The sequence below is a fragment of the Emys orbicularis genome, chromosome 5 (genome assembly GCF_028017835.1).
Source record: "Emys orbicularis isolate rEmyOrb1 chromosome 5, rEmyOrb1.hap1, whole genome shotgun sequence".
Classification (NCBI taxonomy): domain Eukaryota; kingdom Metazoa; phylum Chordata; order Testudines; family Emydidae; genus Emys; species Emys orbicularis.
Window position 1 is genome coordinate 70,577,500 of NC_088687.1, and position 17,902 is coordinate 70,595,401.

Here is a 17,902-nt window from a genome sequence, read left to right on the forward strand (position 1 = left end):
ATAGAATCATTTACTTCATTTACATTTATTTTCAGCTCAATGAACACAACACTTTTCCCCCCTTCCTTTTTGAAGGGTTATTGCTGAAAGACACTAACAAAAATCTGCTGCTGTCTGTTGTTTGAGCTTTCTGGAATATAAGAGCAGAAGCAATTGATACTCGGGATTGTTGTGCTGGAAATCTAAGCTCTACAGCAGTTGTAGTGTTTATTTTAGCTAATGAAAGTTGACAGAGTTTATGGGGAATTATTTAGTAGGGAATAAGATCTGTACAGCTCCTCTGTAACACCTACCCTTGTCAACTCTTCTTAGCAGGTCTCATTTCAAAACCTATTAAATATAATCAGAGTTTTCTGTACTAAGTGATTAAGGATGGATGAATCTGTTCCAGAAAGTAAGCAGCTCAAAGCTTTTCCCAACCTATGAACCAAGCCAAACCTAAATATTTTTTCCAGTTCTGTTAAGTCTCTTCCCCTTTCTCCCAGTGTGGCTTTATATTTCTCTTTCCCTTCTCACTGCAACCCTCCAATAGCCTTTTAACTGTCCTGGCTTCCCCACAAATCTCTAAAAGATCCTGGATAATTTTATTAAAGTGCCTACAGGCTGGTATACACATAGTTTTTGTACTGCTAACTACATGGTTTAGAAACTGATATAGTTAAAGCAGTACAACCATATAATGTGGAGGCAGTTATGCCAATATAAAGGTGTTATACCAATGTAGCTTATTATGGAAATTAAGACCAGCTATAAATGACTTTCATTGCTTTTGAAAACTTTACCCTCTAGTTATTTCACTCCAACCAATAACCCTCTAATAAGCCCTTGTTCTTTTCCTCAGCCTTTTCCCTTCCAATATATTCCTATTCCCTCAAATCCCTTACCTTTGAAGTTATTATTGCAAGGCCCAAAAACTCCATTGGCCTCTTTGCTGGTCTCCAGTTGCTACTATATTAAAGTATTGCTCACTGGGCACAGAATCATGACATGTGAAATCTAAAGTTAATGGCAACAGTATTTTCAGTGGTAAGGTTGCAAGGAGAAGGGCAGCCATTTTACGGCATGGAATGAGAGTTCTAGGATCAATAGAGAAGCCTACTGAAATGTTTTGAATTGAGGAAAGAGAAGTGGAGCCAAAAAGTTATTGGAAGATTTAAAGTAGAAAAGGATGAAGGATTTAAAAGGTTTTCATAAGCTTTAGATAAGCATCTGAGCTTGTGGATGTTTATCCAAACAAAATTTTCATTTTTTTCCAGCTTTTCTATCCCATATACATAAAGAATATAATATCATGCATTTCATTAGTATTTTCCATCTAAGAGTCTCAAAACACGTTATAAGCGTTAATGAGTTAAGGATCACAAACCCCTGAGCGGTAGGAGAGTGTTGTTATCCTAATTTTACAGATGGGGAATCCAAGGCCATGCAATCATTCAGGAGTACAGCCAGAAAAATAACCCAGCTCCACTGACACCCCCTACTCCTGTAGCTTTTCCCTCTAGAACATGTTTCCTCTCCACATGATGGAGTGGTGTGCTCAGAAGATTTTACTTCAAAAAATTTTGGATGTTTTGTTTGCTCTTAACTGAGAGAACCTCAGGTGAGTTATGCAGATTTTCCTGAACCAGGGACAGAATAAATGGTTAGCAGAAGCATACCGTAATGGCCATATTTAGTTTATGCCACTTATTTTTTCAACGGTTGTCCTTTCTTTAGTTTCTCTTTGCTATTTTCCATCTGAAGTACATTAGTTACTATGGAAACCATGATGTCACTGGTATGGGATGAAGCTTAGCAATGTCCATAAGTGCAATAATAAGTCAATTTTTGTAATGGTTTGAAATGTATAACATAGTATGGGAAATACAAGTGTTTATGTGGTGGAAGTTTTGGAACACAATGTAAAGATTGCTTGAAAATATGAAAATAAAGATCCTCATTTTCATCAAGAAAAGGAAAAACTGATCGTGGTCGCCTACTTTGTTCCATGTGTTATAAAATGCTTACTCAGTATCAACTCAGAAAACAAGGGGCCAAATTCATTCCTGTTGCCAAAAGGAATTGCACCAGAAATGAATTTGGCCTAAGTTCCAATTTGCATAGTTCCCATTATATTAGGCCACAACACAGAGCAAAGCCTGAAGCTACATATCAGATTGGTTTGCCGTGGTGAGTGAGAAAACATTTGATTTTTATGGCCTCATGCCAAAGGATACTTTGGTCTTGAATATAGCCATGCTTCCACAACAATTGCTCTAGAAAATGTATTCCAATAGCTTCCTCTCTGGTGGCACAGCTGGTTGGTTTGAGAGTGAATGGAGCCTGCTGCCTTCCAGAAGCTATGCTCAATTTCAACACCAACAGTTGCACTGAAAATTATAAATGAAGAGAGAGTGATTTTCTAGATCTCCACGGCTCATTAAATGGACAGGATTGAACAGGGTGAGTTCCCAGAGGAAAGACTTCCAAGTGACATTTGCTACTGAATGAGTGGCATGTCAGTTGTCACTGGCAGACTTTTAGGTTTGAAAATCTAGCAGTGAATTTGCTAGCTTGTCAGCAGCAGCTGCATATGCACTCAAGAGAAGAGGCAGACCAATAGGAGAAGTGATGAAACAGAGAAAATGTTATGACTGGAAATGGGCCCATGCCTCAAAATGTTGAACTAGAGTTTTTGGGGGAGAAAAAATATCTTCCATAATTTGAGGGGAAGGTCTGTGTATCTAGGATTTTACTTGGCCCATTATAGAGATGGGGATGGACCTGGTTCTGGGTTCCAGTGCTAGGTTCCATTGCTGTCATACCTCAAGCTCTGGAGGTGTTCAGATCCAGGGTTTGGGCCACGAAATTTTCCAATACACAAGTTTAGAGTGTGGTTGATATTCTACTTCAATAAAATTTACTTTCTGTATTTTTACAATATTTGAGAAAATAATTATAGCTACAGTGTGACTTTTTGGTGAAATTCCTAAATGGGAAGATCCAAACAATGGTGATGATGATTTGATGAGGAAAGTCCCACCTATTTGATTGTACTTGGGTGGAGTTTAGCTGCAGTTTTTCTGGGGTTGTGGTGGTGGTTGCTATATGTTTTGTTTTGGTTGAATTGTCATTTTAAATCATTTTAAAGGTGTCAAGCATAGCAGATGAGTGCCTTTTTAAAATCTCATCATTCACAATAAATAAATAAAGGTTTCAAAGGTGTGCCCTGGTAAAAATAGGGGTTTGGAATATGTTCAGCTAGCAAATGATAAGGGAAACCACTGGAAAACAAAGTGACGTAGAAGGAGAGGAACAAGACTTTGGGAGGTTAATGAATGGGTCATTTTGAAGAGAAAATTTCCCTAGCTTTTTTCCATTTCCTACCCCATTCTCTACTGCCATCTAAGCAAAAACCCCTTTGAGGAAAAAAAAGGCCTGATCCAAAGCCAATGGAAAGTCCTCCTTTGTTTCCCTGGCTGAATTGTCTGTTTAACAGAATATTCAGAGACATGAAAAGCCTGAGTTGGGTCCTGTTACACTCCCACATATATATCCCTTCACCCTTTGCACATAGATTGGCACATGGTCAATATTTGAAATGTGCTCTGGGTCTTCTTTGGTAAATTATTATAACCACCATTTAGTTGCATTCATCTGTTGCCATAGCACAGATGCACACAATAAATGCATATACTTCGATTATGTGTTTTACCTTTCTCTCTGGCCCTTCCTATGTTGATTGTGAACTCTTTGGGGCAGGACGCTGCTTTCACATTGTGTATGTGAGCAGCACCTCGCACATCACGGGCACTACCAGAATGCAAATAATAGTGAGAAATACAGAAAAATTTCAGATCACAATATTTGGTCATATCCTTCATTTTCTTGAAAGGTCAAATTCTGCTTGCTGATATGCATGTATAATTGACATTGAAGTAGATAGTGTGTTCCAGAGAGAATTTAATCCAGGGTTCTCAGAACAACCATAACAGTCAGATTGCACATACTGTATCTATAAACATTACAATTAGCGCTGTATACAAAATACTACATGTAATCAAGAGGCTATGTTACAGTTGCTACTGGGAGCCATAATGTGATTTTCCTTTATTTTGTGCATATGAAATTTTGACCTTAATAGTGCTTGTAATTTTTGGTTGTCTTAGTTTTTGTCATATAAGAAAAATATACGTGCATATAAGTACACACACATACACACACACACACAAATACTTTTAGTAATCTCATGTTTATTAGTGGTGACATGTGAGTGATTCCTAATGAATAACCATTTCAATGAATGTAGGCCAAAAATCTTAGTGCGGATAGGTAGACTGTATTTCAAAGGTTCATCCTCTTCTCTTCTAGAAGTCAAATATGGGCTTAGGTGCCTAACTTTAGACCCCTGCATTTGTAGACCATAAGATTATTTTTGCTAGCTATTATATCCTACTAATCCAGCCAGCAATATCAATTAGTATGTTTCTTTTTCTGAAATTAATCCATTTTATTCTTATATTTTATTAGTATTAATTCCTTGGAATTTAGGATGTGTTGAGGCATGTGTTTCCTAATAATAAGTTTTGCTGAAATGCTGAAATTCAAGAAGTTTACCGGCCTGTAAGATCTGCTATATAGCAAAAAGTATAATCAGTTATGAATATGTCACCATAAAACCTGGCAACCTTTGGCACAGATAAGAATGGTCCCTGAACTTTGGGGAACCAAAGGGAGGAACTATCCACATCACATCACAGGTTTAGTCGGCATCTACAACCAGGGCCGGCGCAACCCATTAGGCGACCTAGGCGGTCGCCTAGGGCACTGCGATTTGGGGGGCGGCGACCACGGCGGTATTTCCATGGTGGGACCTTCCTCCTCTGTGGGGGGGGCGGTATTTCCACGGCGGGACCTTCCGCCGCCTCTGGGGGGGGGGCGGCATTTCGGGGTGGGACCTTCCGCCGCCCTAGGGCGGCGCTCCTGTCTACAACCGGTTGGTAACCACAGGGTACACCACAACTTGGAGGTCATCAAGAGAGCCTAGGTTGGCAGTTTTGGAGTGAGATAATACTTATTAATATATTTAGAAAGTAAGTGTCATAATCCACTAACCTATATGAGAAGGGTAAATTTCTTAAGGTACGGAAATAAAATTTGGGTATGGTAGGTTAGGCATGAATTACATAGGTCAGGAACCTATAAAATACCTTGTAAGAGAGCTCTTCTGGGTTCTAGGCTCTTATAACTCCTGAAGCTTTGGTTTCTTGGAGTGTTTTTATACTCTAGAGACTATCCTATCTTCTATCATGCTATTAACTTAGCTTGTGCAGTATAGTATAACTACTCAACATTCCTAACCATTGGGGAAGCCAGCACCATCGCGTAATTGGGCATGCCAGGAGTGAGGCTGGTCCTTCACTTCCTATTACTGGGTCCTCAAGGAAGGGTGTGAGTATGTCAGGTTAAGGTACTTATAATAGAAATGTTATCACCAGGAGTTTGGGAATTCTTTTACTGTTTTGCAGTTATAAGTTTCATTGCATTTCTTATTTTTATGTTAATTTCAATAAAGGTTTTATCCATTTGGTATTGTCCTCAGTGTACGTGTTCTTGCCAAGCACCCCGAGAGTCCTCTCCTGATATAGAACTCTCTGAGTTCTTGAACTCTGTAGTCTGAATTGGACAAGAATCTATGAATCTTCTGGTTGGATGCAATCAGTGGTGAGCCATAACAAATAACCCATCAAATTCAGGTCAACACATTTGCAAAGTTATACCATCATTTCTTTTTCTGCCTGTGGATATTCTGTAAGATTTCATCATGATTTGTTATTCTAAAGTATATGACAAACTTTTTAAACACTGTGGATTAATCATGAAGAGGTTTCTCTCAGTAGTCAGTATTCGAACTGTGTTGGATAGCAGTGATTTGTCTGATATTATTTCATTCTACAATTTGATGAATGTGCGAACATGTCCAGTGAAAAAACTTATTTTTTATGAATACCTATGTATGCAGCTTTGAACTTTGCTTTCCAGTTATGCAAGGAAAAGAAAAGGAACCAAGTATTGGTGTACAGTCAAAAGTTCACTTTTGGGGGAAGTGACTGGGGATTCATCAGATGTAAAATACCAGACTTAATTCACAAACAGAATGAATTTTCTATTCCCAGAGGAACTTCCAAATATAAACTCATTATGTCTTGTTAAAGAGAAATTGCAGGACTTGTCATTTATATGATGAACTTTGTCCTGATAGCTGTTTCCAGGCTTTTAACAATTAACACTCTGAACTTGAGTCTTTGCTTCATTTGTATAAAATGCATTTATAATAATAGTTTATTTGCATTTCATTTGGGAGGTTACTATTTGATGTCCTGGAAGGTGACACAGTTCTGTTTTCCATGCTGTTTATCACTTTCAAGTATATTAGCTTCAGATGTTCATCTGTCTGTGGGTTATATTCAGTTTGTTCTTTTTGTAGACGTATACACAATGCAACCCCATTAAGCACCAGAGTGCAGAGGTTTTATTTGTTTTTTGTTTTTGTTTTGTTTTTATGACACACTGTATGTATTAGGGAAATGTTAAAAATAAAACTGATGTGAAATGAGTATTAACCACAGCCACAAAAGTGGGACATTAATAACACGTTTATAGATTATGTCTTAGATTCCAGATTTGACACAACACATATCCAGCCAACATTAAAATGAATCTGAAAATAAGTGACCCCAGGGAATTTCTCTCTTTCACCCCTTCTTCTCAGTTCAGGCTGTTGCTTCTTCCTATACAATATTACCAACAATTTTCCTCTGTTCCTATAGCTAAAACCTGGTCTGTGCTTTTGTCATCTCACCTAAGGCTTTACTATAACTTCCCTCACTGACTTTCTACTCCCTATTCTACTCTGCCCTAAATGCTACTGCCACAATCATCCTGTCCTACCATATTCTGTTCTATCTTGTCACACGTGATCAAGATCTAAGAGTCTGTTATCCCCTTCTGTCTAGAAGAATATATTCTTACAGAAAGGTCAGGGTCTATAATGACCTTTCTATTCACATCACCTATGAATGCATTTTTCAGAACATACTTTAAACTCCCTATAATCAGGGCCAGCTCCAGGTACCAGCGCAGGAAGCAGGTGCTTGGGGCAGCCAATGGAAAGGGGCGGCACGTCCGGGTGTTCGGCGGCAATTCAGTGGCGGGTCCCTCAGCCCCTCTCGGAGCGAAGGACCCGCCGCCGAATTGCCGCCGAAGAGTGAAGCGGCGTGGTAAAGCTGCCGCCGAAGTGCCGCTGATCACGGCTTTCTCTTTTCTTTTTTTTCCCCACTTCGCCGCTTGGGGTGGCAAAAAAGCTGGAGCTGGCCCTGCCTATAATGGCTGCAGGTCCCTGGAAGCCTGTCACATCCAATACAGTATGATTTTGTATTTGGATTGCATTCATATATTTAGATTATAATGTTTTAATATCCAGGACAGTTTTCATGTTTTGTCTTGTACAGCAATGAGCACAGTCATTGCTTAATAATAATGTCACACATAAACACTGCAGTTTTGGATGTATCCCATATGGGGCCCACTTACCATGAAGGGCAGCCATGTAACAGTCTGTAAGGGATGTGACATCTGCATGGTGCTACCTATAGCTCACTTGACTGCTGACAGAACTTTTGACAAACATTGCTGCAAACCTTCGGATGTGGATGTATGCAACTTAGCAGCTGCAAGTCTCAATACATAGAAAACTGTCATTCCCATCTGTAAAAAACAATAATACATTTGTCCAGGTGAAGGTAAGTGGAAACCTTTCCTTTTCTCTTCTAGCAAGAACCCAGGTCCCAGATCAGAAACTGAAAGATAAGGGAAACGTCCTTTGTACTTCTAGTGAACCAACCAAATGTCTCTTCTGTGGATTTGTTTAACATGATACTTTCTTGGAACATTCACATTTGCTTCTATATTACCTAATTTCCCAAGTTCCTGGGAAATATGTAATTTTATTGGTTTATACTTTAATACTACAGAAGACTTCTTTTCTTCCTTCACAATTTCTGGTTCTATTATTGCATATTCTGGTTATTGCCTTTTACCATGTTTCTTTAAAAATTTACTCCCCTGTAGGGGGTATGTTTTATTGGTGTCTTAGTCTTATTTTATGTTTAAGTATGTTTCAAAAGCTGGGAAGCTCTATTTGTAAGCAGACAGCCCACAATTGCTTATGTGTGGAAATGTTAAGCCTTCTCTTGATGTCCTTACTTAGAGGGACAAGTGAACAGCCATTTGTGAAAAAGTGCCATCATTTCCTTGAAATAAACAGAATTACCTAATCATAAAATCTGAAGTAATCAGATTATGTTGTTGCCCTTTTCTGAGGCAGAAGCAGAGTTTGGGGCTTTAGCAGCATTTCAATTTCCCATGGGAAGAGAAATGTCAAGGTATTTGCTAGTGTAATTTGGTTCTGTACAGAATCTGCACAAGTGGTGAACAGAGGTGGTAAACTGCATTCAGGCCACCGTGTTTTGCAGAAACCTCTGCTAAAGTATCACTGCTCTCTCAGGAAGAAGCATCTCTCTTTTTTAGTTTGTCTCTTCTGGACTTTCTTGATTAACACACTATTCCCTTTTTCCACTTAAGCAGCTATTTACCTAGGGGATGCCTCAGTACAAAGTTGCTTGCCTTATTCTTCATGGTATCAAAAACTTTGCCTGAGAACTTACTCTGCAGTACAAAAGAACCTCAGAAAAGGTTTGAGTCCTCATGCAGAGAAAGGAGAATGCTTTAACCCACTCAATCCCCTTATGATTACGTGTGGCTACTGCATTTGGTAACTTTAACTCTTTTTGTAGTGAGTTACATACATCCTGAGTGTTGAAACACTAGTGCTATGTATGACATTAGCACTTTTTGCCACAACAATTAAAAATGACAGTAGCAGAAACAAAGATAATTGAAGGGTCTGGAGAGAGATTAAGACACTGGGACTTCATGGTTGTTAAATAGCATTTTATGCTGAAAATTAAATCTCTTCTTGTCCTGTTGTTAATTTTTTGTATTCCAATTCTATTATGTTAAGTATTTTGCAAAAACCCATAAGGGGATCTATGACTTCTGTCCCTGGGAGAGTGCTACTAAGATTGCAGCTGTAACCAAAATCTCTGCATAAAAGCAAACCGGAGCCTCCGGTGAAAGTTGCTGTACTCCACTGATATCAGTCAGGATTCGGCCTAAGGCAAAGAATCTCTTTGACTAATATGGTTGAAGCCACAGGATTCACATCTATTAGAGAACTTTGCACTATCTACAACAGGGATTCTCAAACTGGGGGTCAGGACCCCTCAGGGGGTCGCGAGGTTATTACATGGGGGGTCGCAAACTGTCAGCCTCCACCCTAAACCCCGCTTTGCCTCCATCATTTATAATTGTGTTAAATATATAAAAATGTGTTTTAATGTGTGTGTGGGGGGGGGAGGGGTTGCACTCAGAGGCTTTCTATGTAAAAGGGGTCATAGTATTAAAGTTTGAGAACCACTGGTCTACAACATACATGCTTAAGAAACATCCACAAGTACAAACACGGTACTGTTCTCTATATGGCTAACAATGTAATACCATCACAATTAATATGATTTGTAATTCACATTTATTGTGTGGTTCAGCAATGGATTACTACACTGAGCACATTAAATAAATAAATAAATAAAGCCTAATCTTTTGGGAAACCCATGTGTTCAACTCTAAAATCTGGCTTGATATTTTTTATATATCATTTTTCACTATGATATACTGTAACATGCATTTAGGGGCATTATACTGCTTGCTCATTTGCAAACACTCAGATTCTGTATGCAGCTTTTATTTTTAGGACCATAAAGTATGTTATGCTAATCTGAGCCCTTCATGCTTGGTGGTGTTTGCCTATGTAATTCCCTACTCTTTCTCCAGTCACACAGCACAAAGAGTTAATAGTGCTATGATTACTGAAGGGCAACGTTTTCTGAACGCGTACTCCCTGTATCCAACCAGTGACCCCCATATTGTGTTTTCATATGTGAGTGTAGGCTGAGGGCTGGTCTATGCTGGGAATTTACATTGGCATAGCAACATCTCTCAAGGATGTGAAAATCCACACCCCTGAGAGACTTAACTATACAGACATAACCCTTGGTGTAGACAGCATTAGATTGATGGAAGAATTCTTCTGTCAACCTAGCTACCATCTCCTGGGGAGGTGACTTACCTACTCTGATGGGAGAACCCTACTGTTGGTATAGTGTCTACACTGAAGCACTACAGGAGTTCAGATGCAGTAGCAATGTAAATGTAGACATAGCCTATGGCAGACAGCAGCTTGTTGCAGAACATGGGCAACTCCACTAATGAGAATGCTAGTCATATAAAATAGTAATAATAATATAAATAAAATAGGTGCTCAGCACCCCTAACAAAAATGTTAAGGCACTACTAAGAACTTCTCAGCATTCAGTCTTCCTATTTTATTAGATTCCTCCCAAGAGAGATTATAGGCTCAAATTTTCAGGCAGAGGCATCTCAAGTTAGGATCCTAAATCCATATTTAGTCAGCTAAAGACATTGCCGGATATTCAAAGGTGATGAGCATCCACAGCTCCTACTGAAGTCAAATACAGATTTAGATGTCTAAATTGAGAGCTAAATTTGGAAAATTTTGCATACGTTTGCCAGCATCACTTGAGACAGAGACTTTTAGTTCAAAAAAGGATACCAAATTTAGGTAACTGAGTCGAGTTTGTATTTCTGTGAATATGCAAAAATGTGACAGGTCAAAAATTTCCTGTCCTGTTCAATGTGGTGACACTGGAGGGGTGGATGGGATGCTAGAGCCATGTGCTAGTTTTGGGAGGTGGTCAGGCCCAGTCTGGCTTTCTCCCCACAAATCCCTCTGCCCCTGCTGCAGCTACTCTGGCAGCTCCCAGACAATCCCAGTGCACAGTGCAGTGCTGCAGCAGCAGGGTGGATGGAGCCAGCTCTGTAGCATGTTCATGTTCAGTTTCTATGTTGCCAGACTACCAACATTTTCCTGAGAAACGCAACTGAGTGAAAGGAAAGAGTGATTTTCAACACTTTCTAGGTCCAGGAAGACCTGAACAGAATTTCATGGAACAATAACAGAAAAAAAAAAAAGATATTTCTTTAGCCTGAAGTTTTTCCCAGTGTTGATTTTCAAAATCTTACTGTAAACGATGGAGGCTTTATGGTTTCTCATAAAAATTTACAAGAATCTTTTGTAATAATAGAGTGTTACTCATCCTAAAGTATAGGGGTTTCTACCACCAATCCCTATAATAATATGTACAGTCTTACACCACAATACTAGAAAGACCAAGATATTACCAACTTATTATTAAATATGTCTTTGTTTTTTGAATGAAGATATATCTTTTATATATTTGTAGACAACCTGCCTTTAAATTGGAAAGATACAGTAAATATTACAAAAGCAATTTAAAAGCTCAGGCTTGTATATTGTGTTTAATATTCAATTCTGAACACAGTGTATCCCAAAGATAGGAATATCAAAAAGACAACTATCACAAGTGATAAAAATGTAAATAATTGTACAGTATTATCAACTTTTTCAGTTAAGTGGTTTGTAAGTTATTCAGTCTACTCTTGATCAGCTTAACTAGTTGAAATCTTCAGATCTTTCATTTCAAGTTCCCTCCATCATGGGAAAACAAATGTATTGAGGTAATTCTGGTTTCTCTTTGATAGTACTCAATGTTGTTTTCGCAGTAAAAATAAATCAGAGTATTAACAAAATGCATTATATACAAAGCCTCAACAATAATGCATTTTCCACTTTGGTTCTACTTGAACAGATTGAAAAGTTTCACATATTTACCAAAATCTACAATTTGCCTGAGTTATGAAAGTATGTAGTTACACCTGAATGCAATGCTATATCATATGCATTTTCCTGCATTTTGCTGGGCTAAATGGACCTTTGGTCTGACCCAGTACGTCCGTTCTTATGTTCTTATGCTGGCTTTGGTCTGGGCAGAGCTCAGGCAGCCAGCAAACAAACAGTCTCTAAAGGTGAGTGGTGAGGGAGCTCCTGTCCTGGGCTAGAGCTTCCTTGCACTGTGTAGGGGGTCAGCCACCTGGGGTGGGGTGGCAGGGGGATGCGGGCCCACCCTACTCCACCGTGTCCCAGCCCAGGGCCCTGGCAGGGGCAGGATTAGAGTGACCAGATGTCCCGATTTAGAGGGACAGTCCCGATTTTGGGGTCTTTTTCTTATATAGGCTCCTATTACCCCCCACCCCCTGTCCCGATTTTTCACATTTGCTGTCTGGTCACCCTAGGCAGGATTGACTGCCCCTGTGTCGGCGGGGATCCAGCCGCAACACGCCAACTGAGTCACGCCGGACTCTGCAGCCCGCTGCTCCATGGCTGCCCCTGGGCTACTTCCTGCCTACCCGGGATTTGGTACCTGCGGCCTCCAGGCCTCTTCCGGCTCTTCAGAGTAAACTGCAGCGGGTACTCCGGGCCAGTCGTTGTCCACGTCTGGGGATCGGGAACAGCCCGGCGCCTGCTCCTCTCGGGGCCTCTGGAGAACTGGCCGAGCGTCCTCCTCCGTTGCAGGTTCTCCCCCAACTGTGCTGCAGGGCCGGCCTCTTATACTTCTGGCCACACCCCGGTACTTCTGGCGAGGGGGGCGGGCCGATCTAGGCTCCACCCTCCAAGGGGTGTGTAATGCTCCCTCGCTCTCCCGGTCGGAAGGAGGCCACTTAGGCTCACTACAGGGTCTTAAGCTGAATCAAATCAAGTTAATTCAGTTTGAAAATGCTTGTGTACAAATTATCCAATCCATCATTGTGCACTAACTCTGCATTCGTACTGAACTCTTGCAAAGTGGACCTGGTTTGTTTCTAATTGAATTAGTTCAGACTATTATTCATGTGGATGCAATTGCTGCATATCACTTTTTGCATACTTCCAATGGCTATCTAATAGTGCTTTGCAAGTCAACCACCTGTCCATTTACCTGTGTGCCCTCCCTGGTCTGGTGTTAAGTTCCCTCGACAACCATTCCCTTCTTTAAAAGCTGGTGTGGAGCCAGATTTTGCCCATTCATTCCAGGATCCCAGTGTGTCTTGCAATACAACCCAATAGCACTCCAGAATGGAGCATGCCTCACACAGTCTCTTAGAGAAGTGGTTCTCAAACTTTTGTACTGGTGACCCCTTTCACATAGCAAGCCTCTGAGTGTGACCCCCTTTATAAATTAAAAACACTTTAAAATATATTTAACACCATTATAAATGCAGGAGGCAAAGCGGGGTTGGGGTGAAGGCTGACAGCTTGCGACCCCCACATGTAATAACCTCGCGACCCCCTGAGGGGTTCTGAGCCCCAGTTTGAGAACCCCTGTCTTAGAGCCATACCGAGACCCTAGATCTTATTGCCATCTGGAAAGAAGCATCAGGTCAGGAAGCTCTTGAGACCAGCCACTGAAATAAGGATTTCTGTGGACATTGCAAAGCAGAAGTCTGTGCAGGGTCATGACTGGGATGCTGATCAGTGCATAAAGATAAAGAGCAAGCTGCTCAGGAAAATGTACATTGAAATGGGAGACAAAAGGAGACAATCCATCAGGGGACATGTGACTTGTCCATTTTTTTTATAAACTGGACAAGATTCTACACGTTTATAGCACAATCCATCCCAGACACCAATCAGATGTTGCTGCACACACTTGCCTGCAACCCAGGCTGACCGGCAAACTCATTGGAGGATGAGTATGAGGATGCAGGGAGAAGCTGTCCCCTGAGAGCCAGGATCTTTTTGGGACTCAAGACCCTGATGAGGGCCAGCTGGAAAGCCAGCCCTAGTCCTGTTTCACAGGCCCTGATACCTACCCTGCATCAGCTAAGTCTAAATCCCAGAAACCCAGGCTGAGACCAAAACAAAAGACCCCTGAAGGGAACTTCAGCATTCAAGTACCTATCTTTACCATTTATTATTTTGCTACACTGCCATTCTGGCTTTGGTTCTGGGTGTCTCATGGCCACAGCCATTGTACACAGAAGTAAGCAACACACCCGTCTGAGGATTCAATCCTCATCTCCCTCCATTGGCCCATTTTGTCCATTCTGCCCTCCCACCATACATGTTTCCAAAATACACTTTTCCCAGCCAAAGCCACTCCTACTGACCATTTTATAGGACCACGGCATTGAGGGCACTTGCCCATCTACCTTGTTTCCTTTCCCTTTTTCACACCTGACCTGACCAGCAAAACTTCCCCCACACCCTATGTGATCAGGTGCCTGGATGGGCCACACTGAGAATGCCACACTCGGGGCAGACTGCAAGAAATAGGGAAGGAAATCCCCCAAACTGGTGATTTATTCAATAAATAGATTCACCAAATCAGTAACAAAAGAGCTTCTGTAGCACCACACTGGTTAACAAGAAGCCAAACCTAGACCCCTTTAGGCATTCCAGCCCTTGACTCCCATCTAGGCAAATAGGTCTAATATAGTGATAGGTTATTGAAAACCCTATTCAGCATACTTAAAGTTCTACCACTCCCAAAGGATCAGACACTTACCCTCAGGTCAATATATATTTCAGATCTTACCCAAATATCACGCTGTCAGCCAATTCTTCGTAAACTAACTAAAGATTTATTAATAAAAGAAAAGAAGAGAGGTATTGAATGGTCAAGGACTCATGTACATTCAAGTGATTTTCAGTGTTCATAGATCAGGATAATAGCAGTGATGTTACATCTGCTGGCTTGTAAAGGTCTCTCTGGAAATATCCCAAAAGGTCAGAATCCAAAGGCAGCGTAAATGTAAAGTCTGTTAGAGTCTTTCCATGCATTTTTCAGGGTATGCCAAATAACTTTTTGGAAGATCTCAGTCCCGCAACTTAAACTTTCCCTGTTCAAAGTTCAGCAGACTAGAGATGAAAGGATCATGCCCAAGGTCCAGTATTTTTAGCTCTCTAGCCTCCACACAGGAATCGCCATAACAGGGCTTTCCGAGAAAGAATAGGCAATGCAGATAGTTTGTGGACCTTTGCTTTGAAGTTAATCTTCTATGTCCTATGCATACAAAAGTAAACTAGTTACACTAATTTTCATAAGGCAATTAGCCAGTCCTCCATTATAACAGAGATAGTTAAGCTGAAGACAATGTAGCTAATATTATTAGTTTCCTGCAGTATCTCTCATCTTTGATCTTAAGGTTAATTGAACAGTCATATACATAATGTGAGGCAATTAAGACAAGAAAAGGATTTACCAACTAAAATCTAATTGGGTTACATTGGTAAACTTCTAACAAGATATAGGTCGGGTGGCCAAACTTACTGACCCTCCGAGTCGCATTACGATAATCTTCAGAAGTTCGAGAGATGGGGTGTGTTTGCCCGGGCTCTGGGTTTCAGCCCTGCTTCTGCTGAAGCCCCGAGCCCAGACAGGCGTGTCCCATGGGGCTGAAGCCCCTAGCCCAACCACCCTGCCACAGGGCAAAAGCCCAAAAGCTCCCTGCCCCCAGTCTGACAAATGGGGGAGGATGTAGAGGGCTCTGCAAGCCACACTTTAACTGTAAAAAAGCCACATGTGACTCCCGAGCCATGGTTTGCTTACCCCAATATAGTTAAACACAGACAAATACACTTAGCAACTATTCTTTGATTCTTATCAATACAAAGGGAATGAGTTGGGGACTGCTAGCCTAATTAACATTTCTTTGATGGATTTTCTTGATTACAACTGCAATGCCTCTTGCTAAGTTGTGATGGGTCATACACCCGTTAGCTAATTTGCTAATGTCACACACCCCCTTTTTGCTGCCTCAACATTGTGACTGCAGTCATGGCATAGCCACAGCCTGTGCCCCTCCCCATGGCATATTTGAATAACAAAAGCATTCAGTTGTGCAAAATGCAACAGTTTATTGAGCCACTGGTTATAGAAAAAAAAAAGTCTGGGAGTGTTCATAGTTGATATGAGGTATAAATTGGCATTGCCTGCCCGGTAAAGGCATGAACAATATTGCTCCTAGCTGGGGTACAAATTTCCTGTAACATGCATTCTAGCTGGCAATCACCGCAGGGCCCTACCTATTTTTTCTCTGCACTGTCTCTGTCTTTGCAGGGGAGCTATCGCAGAACTTAAGACTGAGAAATTGCTCAGTTTTGTTTTGCACATTATAGGGAATAGCTGCATGCCCTTTTCCCCACCACAGCTTGCAAACCCCTTCCAACCCTGCAGCATTTCTGGGGGGACCATCTTGGTGAATAAAATCACAGAGTATCTTGCTGATATGTCCTTTGCCTTTCTGAATAAAACCATTCTCTGTCTCCTAATCACACACTTCAGCATAACATCACTGAGAGTCAGGACAGCCTAAAGGGGATATAGAGATGATTGCTATCCAGCTCCTCCCCAATGCCCCCCATAACCTCTTCTGGCACCGCAGAAGCAGCTCCGGTCGGTGCACAAACAGAACTTCAAAATCATCAGTCCAACCACCCCACCCCATCTGAACCAATATACAGCATATAGAAATCCCAGTGGACCCAGCACCCTCCTAACATGCAGACCACTTTTCCTTCTTGAGACTCTTCCCTTTTTGGGAGACTCTCAGGGTATGTCTTCACTACCCACCGTATCGGCGGGTAGCAATCGATTTATCCGGGATCGATATATTGCGTCTCGTTAAGACGCGATATATCGATCCCCAAACGCGCTCACCATCGACTCCGGAACTCCACCAGAGCGAGCGGCGGTAGCGCAGTTGACGGGGGAGCCGCGGCCATCGATCCCGCGCCGTCTGGACCCCAGGTAATTTGATCCAAGATACTTCGACTTCAGCTACGCTATTCGTGTAGCTGAAGTTGCGTATCTTGGATCGATCCCCCCCCCAGTGTAGACCAGCCCTCAGAAATTATAAATCTTAGATTCTATCTATCTATCTATCATGTTCTGTCTGGAATATGAACAATAAGTGATTGATTTTTTTGTCCATACTCCTACAGCCACAATACCTGCACCAGCCAGACCACCAAGAACAGGGTCTCTACATACAGTACTACTGAGAGACTGGCCAACCTGAAGGAGTGAAAAAGGAAGACTCTGGATGAGCTGTTTTCAGAATTCATGGCAAAATCCCAGGGGGAAACCAGACTGGCTGAGAAGAGGAGACTGTACCTCAGGTCCCAGAGGGGGAAAGAAATGCATATATCCCAGAATATCATGGCAGTCATCAAACAAAGTGTTGCAGTGGCCAGAGACAGTGTGGGTGTGGCCAAGGACAGCATCACCATGGCAAAGGAGAGCAGGAAAAAAGACAGTGAGATGCAGAGGCAACTCATGGATGCCATCCTGAGCCAGAATGCTTTCCTCCAAAACATGCTTCTGCTCCGTCAGTAGTCCCTCACATCCTGTAATATGGGATCCAGCTATGTCCTTCAGCCCCTGGACTATACTGGGTACTGGGGCCAGCAGCAACTTCTCCCTGCTATACCTTTGCAACTGCTACCAGCAGACATTCCTGTATCATAACCAATCACTGGGCACCGAGAACACTAGCATCTGGGAACCCATCTCTTTTGAGCCCTGCAATGCCCCTGACAATTTTGAGCCATGGCACTCAACACCAGAGCTTATGTGGACAAGAAGAGCCAGAAGGAAGTTGCATACACATCTGTTAATTTAACATTGCCCTTTCACCCCTCCATAAAAAGTTGTTTATTTGCAGTGTTCTTACTGTTGCGCTTTCAGTTTTGTTTGCACTGTTGCATTCATTAAAGGTTTGTTTATGGTTGGTTAGTTAAGAGATTGCTTAGTTAAACTTATTTGCAAATACAAAAATATTATTTTTGCATTGGTTCCATAATTTTTTTTTGTTTTTTTTATTG